The 6,722-nt window shown below is 39.6% G+C and overlaps 1 long non-coding RNA gene across 1 annotated transcript; it reads right to left on the minus strand.

Moving 5' to 3' along the window:
- Positions 1-5,789: 5,789 nt before the first annotated feature.
- On the minus strand, positions 5,790-6,500 carry LOC133609235 (uncharacterized). Its single transcript, XR_009815682.1, has 2 exons — positions 6,314-6,500; positions 5,790-5,895 (listed from the first exon to the last, which is right to left on the minus strand). It is a non-coding gene; the product is annotated as an uncharacterized lncRNA (long non-coding RNA).
- Positions 6,501-6,722: the final 222 nt, after the last annotated feature.

Here is a 6,722-nt window from a genome sequence, read left to right on the forward strand (position 1 = left end):
GAGGAAAAGGTAATTAGACATTATTTATTTCCAGTGTTGGGTTAGTTACTGAAAAACAGTAACTAGTTATAGTTACTAGTTACTTCATTTCAAAAGTAACTCAGTTACTAACTCAGTTACTTACACCAAATAGTAATGCGTTACTTTGAAAAGTAACTATTTAGTTACTTCTTTTTTTCTTCTTTTTTTTTTAAAGCTCCAATTAATGCCCTTTTAGCCTTCATGTCAGTACTGTTATTGCACTGGAGAATAATACAATCTGTTGATCAACTTGAGATACATTTGTATCACTGAACTCTGCTAAGCAATGTGGTCGACATACAACACACAAAGACAAAGATATGTTACAAAGGCCAATTTGTTTCTGGCCAGAACAAATTGACAAAACTATGTTAAATAGCTGCAACATAACATACATAAGTAACAAACAGCATAATAACAGCATAGCTGTAAAGCAAGAAAGGCACACATACACAAAGCCTAACCAGGCATTTTTTCCTCAAGAAATTCTGACACAAAATCATGTCTGAAGCCCAGATCACTCTACACAGTTTTAGTTTAGAGATAAGGAAAGATTGGCCTGGCCCACTAGGATCCCTCTTTATGTTTGTGAACTTTATAGTCTATACATTTAGAGTGATGTGATAATCAAACACTAGAAGTCTAGAATGAAAGAGTATATAAGAGAATTGACAGCAACGTTCCCACTAAGGAGCGCACCTGTGCAATTGCGCACTGCTCAAGTGTCCTCTGCGCACGACAAATCTATGCCATGCACAAAATCAAATAAAAAAATAAGCGCATAACAATTTTCGACACGACACGGACACGACAGAGAAAACCATTTTCGTCATCATTGTTCAAATATAATAATACGTCTGTCGAGACGCTTTGAGGACATGAATTCCATCCATCACTTTACTGAGCAAAACTCTTTATTGTCGGCCATAAACACATCACTGTTATATCAAGAGCAGCCGCTCGCTCTTTCTCACTTGTGCCAACACATGCACATATGGCACTTAGCCAGTGATGCGTTTACAGCCACACAAAAAGTTGGACAACTCCAACACCACACATAAAGTGTAATTCCAGGTGGTTACACTATGATTTACCAATCAAATGTGTGCTTATTCTAGTGTCATTTATTAGGAATCTTAATTTATAAATATTAATCATTAAATGTTGTTAGTATATTAAATACATACTAATAAAAATATATTTTTTACAAACAGGAAGTTGCAGGAATGTACACATGTCTGAAAGGGGTACAAACTATTTCCAAAGCAGGACCTCCACCCAGACAAACAATACAAGTACACAGTTCATGAAAAACAATATTTTTTGTTATTGTCATTGTAAGTGGGCCTAAACACTTATATTAGAAATTGAAATGACTGCTGTCATTTGATTATAATAATAAGAGAATGTTGTCTGTCTATCTGTGGTGGCCCTGCGATGGGTGGGGGCTTGTCCAGGGTGTACACAGCCTTCCGCCCGAATACAGCTGAGATAGGCTCCAGTGACCCCGAAAGGGACAAGCGGTAGGAAATGGATGGATGGATGGAGATTGAACTTGTTATTTAGTCAGGTTTGGGACAGGTGTGCTGCTGGTGTAGCCACAGTGTGCACGTGTGATGTTGCTCACATGGGCTCCACTCAATGCTCAGGGAGTTTTTGCGTTTGCTCACACACATGAAAAATTACAGGGAACATTGATTGACAGAGTGTGTGTACCTTTAGCGCTGAATGATGAGCAGAGGCAGAGTTAATCCTTAAGTGGTGGAGGTGAAGTGTCATTGGAGTCTCTGTCTCTCTTTACTAGCTTCGTCGAAGCATGTTGCTTATGTAGCTTGTTTCAGCAGATTTGAATTGCTGTTTTGGGCAGTAGATGGCATCTTTGATCCAAAGCACAATTTACATTTAACTAAAATGTTCCTTTCTTTGTGCTCGACAAAAGAAAAGTAGTGAAAATATCTCCATGTTAGCAAACTGGACTTCTGGCTCCGCCATGATCAGACACGCCCCCCCTCCCCACACTCACACACACCCACACAGCGCATGTCTCTCTCTCTTCTCCGGCTTGTGAAACAAGAAGAATCAGAACGCAGCGCTCCGATAAAACACACTTTATACTACATAAAAAGTAACGTAAAATAACGCAGTAACGCATCATGTAGTAACGGTAACTGAGTTACTGAATATAAAAAATAACGCGTTAGATTACTAGTTACCGCCGAAACTAACGGCGTTACAGTAACGCGTTACTTTGTAACGCGTTAGTCCCAACACTGTTTATTTCTAAATGATTGTTGAATCCCACGAAATGTAAGGCGACATGGCATTGTAGTGCGCTACAATGGTAACATGTCGAAATGTGAGTCACGTCGTGGTACGTCAGTAGCTAATCAAATACTAATGATAATGGATTACATTTATTTAGCGCTTTTCTATCGACTAGATAAGGGGTCCCCAAACTATACGGCCCGCCAAAGTCCAACATCCGGCCCGCTGGAAAAAAATATTTTGTATTATTATTTTCAATCTGTCTTTTCTAATCCATTTTTTGGTGTCCCCTAGCCGCTCAGGCTAATCATATTGTCTAAAAATGCATTTCCCTGTATGACTTATATCATCTTAGCTGTTTTCATGTGATCTGATTGTTACATTCTTATTTCAGAGGCATGACCATTTCAACAAAGACGGAATAAACAACCTCTGGATTCATGGAACTTCTCTGCACACAAATATATTAATTGGAATATTCGATAAATTTCACATAGAAACATTGTGATTATTATTTTCAACAGTGTGTTGAAAACAACCTTTTTTGGCTCAGAAAGGTTCCTTATGTCTTATTATTCATATGCTTTCAATACTTGTCGGTGTGTAATTCCAGACATAGATGTAAACATTAATGAGACAACAATGAACATTTTTCAACAAGTGAACCCACTTGAAAATGATGGCAACTATGGAATAGACATTTTCACTTCAATTCTGCACTTTATTCAGTGAACATGGGAATTATAAGGTTTGTTAAAATGTTTTCTTCACTTGTGCAGTGTATTCTGCAAATTAACATTTTGTTTAAACATTTTGTAAAAAAAAAAAAAAATAAGGAACCTGTTATACAGACCTGTATGAAGTTGCCCACTTTATTATTGCAAATATCAAAATAACACTTCAGTGCCCCTCCCGAAAATCTCCCGGGGCAACCATACTACCGAATTCCTCCCAATTTTTACCCGGACAACAATATTAAGGGCGTGCCGTCATGGCACTGCTTTTAGCGTCCTCCATAACCTGTCGACGCGTCCGCTTTTTCACCATACAAACAGCGTACCGGCCCAGACACATGTTGTACTGTAATTTTCGGATTATAAATCGCAGTTTTTTTCATAGTTTGGCCGGGGGTGCGACTTATACTCAGGAGCGACTTATGTGTGAAATTATTAACACATTAGCATAAAATATCAAATAATATTATTTTTCTCATTCACGTAAGATGCTAGACCTATAAAATTTCATGGGATTTAGCGATTAGGAGTGACAGATTGTTTGGTAAACGTATAGCATGTTCTATATGTTATAGTTATTTGAATGACTCTTACCATAATATGTTACGTTAACATACCAGTTGGTTATTTATGCCTCATATAACGTACACTTATTCAGCCTGTTGTTCACTATTCTTTATTTATTTTAAATTGCCTTTCAAATGTCTATTCTTTTATCAAATAAATGTCCCCAAAAAATGCGACTTATACTCCAGTGCGACTTATATATGTTTTTTTCCTTCTTTATTATGCATTTTTGGCCGGTAAATGGTAAATGGATTATACTTGTATAGCGCTTTTCTACCTTCAAGGTACTCAAAGCGCTTTGACACTATTTCCACATTACGGCGTGGCGCAGAGGAAGAATGGCCGTGCGCGACCCGAGGGTCCCTGGTTCAATCCCCACCTAGTACCAACCTCGTCATGTCCGTTGTGTCCTGAGCAAGACACTTCACCCTTGCTCCTGATGGGTGCTGGTTAGCGCCTTGCATGGCAGCTCCCTCCATCAGTGTGTGAATGTGTGTGTGAATGGGAAATGTGGAAGTAGTGTCAAAGCGCTTTGAGTACCTTGAAGGTAGAAAAGCGCTATACAAGTACAACCCATTTATCATTTATCATTTAACCCATTCACACACACATTCACACACTGATAGTGGGAGCTGCCATGCAAGGCCCTAACCACGACCCATCAGGAGCAAGGGTGAAGTGTCTTGCTCAAGGACACAACGGACGTAACAAGGTTGGTAGAAGGTGGGGATTGAACCAGGAACCCTCAGGTTGCTGGCACGGCCACTCTCCCAACTGCGCCACGCCGGTGCGACTTATACTCCGAAAAATACGGTAGTCCTGGGTTCAGTCCCGGGCTCGGGATCTTTTCTGTGTGGAGTTTGCATGTTCTCCCCGTGACTGCGTGGGTTCCCTCCGGGTACTCCGGCTTCCTCCCACTTCCAAAGACATGCACCTGGGGATAGGTTGATTGGCAACACTAAATTGGCCATAGTGTGTGAATGTGAGTGTGAATGTTGTCTGTCTATCTGTGTTGGCCCTTGTGCCTTCCGCCCCAATGCAGCTGAGATACGCTCCAGCACCTCCCGCGACCCCAAAAAAGGGACAAGCGATAGAAAATGGATGGATGCATGGATGTTTACTGCGATGAGGTGGAGACTTGTACAGGGTGTACCCCGCCTTCCGCCCGATTGTAGCTGAGATAGGCTCCAGCGCCCCCGCGAACCCGAAGGGAATAAGCGGTAGAAAATGGATGGATGGATGGATGGGCATGGATGTTTACATTTATTTTGACGGCACATTTTATATTCTTGCCAAACTGTCTTTTAACATATACTTGTTTGGACAGTTAAAATGTAAATAAGCTGAACATATGCCTTGTATGACACCTGGCTTAAGTTTATTGCACAAACCCCTTACCATTGCAAATATTAAAACAACACTGCCATTGGTTTGTGCTGTAAAAAAAAGTGTTTGTGCTGTTAAGTTTGTTGTTATTCCAAAATAGATTTTCTGACAGGTGATGTCATCCAGCCCCCCCACCTCCTCAAAATCTTCCCAAACTTGTCCCAATTGTTTGTGCTGAATATTTTTTGGGTCCAAAATTATAGTTTAAGTTAATGTGTTAATATTTACACCTAGCCCCAAACCTAAATACAATAATCACAAACAAAAACATTGTGTATCACAAACGTTTGGGGAGATTTTGACAAAGTGTGTGTGATAATGGGGGCTGGATGACATTACTAGTCAGAACATGTATTTTAAAATAACTTAAAAACCTCAACGGTAGAAACATAAATGTTCACAGCACAAACGTATTGCAGTGTTATTTTGATATTTGCAATAATAAAGTGGGCAACTTCATACAGGTCTGTATAACAGGTTCCTTATTTTTTTATTTTTTACAAAATGTTTAAACAAAATGTTAATTTGCAGAATACACTGCACAAGTGAAGAAAACATTTTAACAAACCTTATAATTCCCATGTTCACTGAATAAAGTGCAGAATTGAAGTGAAAATGTCTATTCCATAGTTGTCATCATTTTCAAGTGGGTTCACTTGTTGAAAAATGTTCATTGTTGTCTCATTAATGTTTACATCTATGTCTGGAATTACACACCGACAAGTATTGAAAGCATATGAATAATAAGACATAAGGAACCTTTCTGAGCCAAAAAAGGTTGTTTTCAACACACTGTTGAAAATAATAATCACAATGTTTCTATGTGAAATTTATTGAATATTCCAATTAATATATTTGTGTGCAGAGAAGTTCCATGAATCCAGAGGTTGTTTATTCCGTCTTTGTTGAAATGGTCATGCCTCTGAAATAAGAATGTAACAATCAGATCACATGAAAACAGCTAAGACGATTTAAGTCATACAGGGAAATGCATTTTTAGACAATATGATTAGCCTGAGCGGCTAGGGGACACCAAAAAATGGATTAAAAAAGACAGATTGAAAATAATAATACAACATATTTTTTTTTCCAGCGGGCCGGATGTTGGACTTTGGCGAGCCGTAACCGGCCCGCGGGCCGTAGTTTGGGGACCCCTTATCAAGTCGATAGAAAAGCGCTAAATAAATGTAATCCATTATCATTAGTATTTGATTAGCTACTGACGTACCACGACGTGACTCACATTTCGACATGTTACCATTGTAGCGCACTACAATGCCATGTCGCCTTACATTTCGTGGGATTCAACAATCATTTAGAAATAAATAATGTCTAATTACCTTTTCCTCCTCTTGCTTCGATGTCCATGAACTGAAACGTTGCATATGTGCGGTGTAAACTCGCAAGGTAACATTTGCTCCAGGCTGCTTGGCTGTCGGGAGGAGAAAGGCACCTGTGTGGCCGCTCAGGTGCCGCGTCCTGCAGGGGCGACCCACGGCGGCAGCCCGATCCTTGTTGCATTGAAAGTGTTCTTATATTCTCAGCTGAAGCCCTCAATGAAAGTGTTCTTATATTCTCAGCTGAAGCCCTCAAATTATGAAGTGGAGCTCCCATCTCGGTTAAGCGACTCGTCGGCAGACATTTTGTCCACAACTTGGCTTTAAAAAAAAAAAAAAAAAAAAAAAAAAAAAAAAACTTGTCTGAAAAGGGGCGGGGATTATTGGTGACCGGAACCGGAAAGCAACATCG

This window comes from Nerophis lumbriciformis, linkage group LG07 (genome assembly GCF_033978685.3).
Source record: "Nerophis lumbriciformis linkage group LG07, RoL_Nlum_v2.1, whole genome shotgun sequence".
Taxonomy (NCBI): Eukaryota; Metazoa; Chordata; class Actinopteri; order Syngnathiformes; family Syngnathidae; genus Nerophis; species Nerophis lumbriciformis.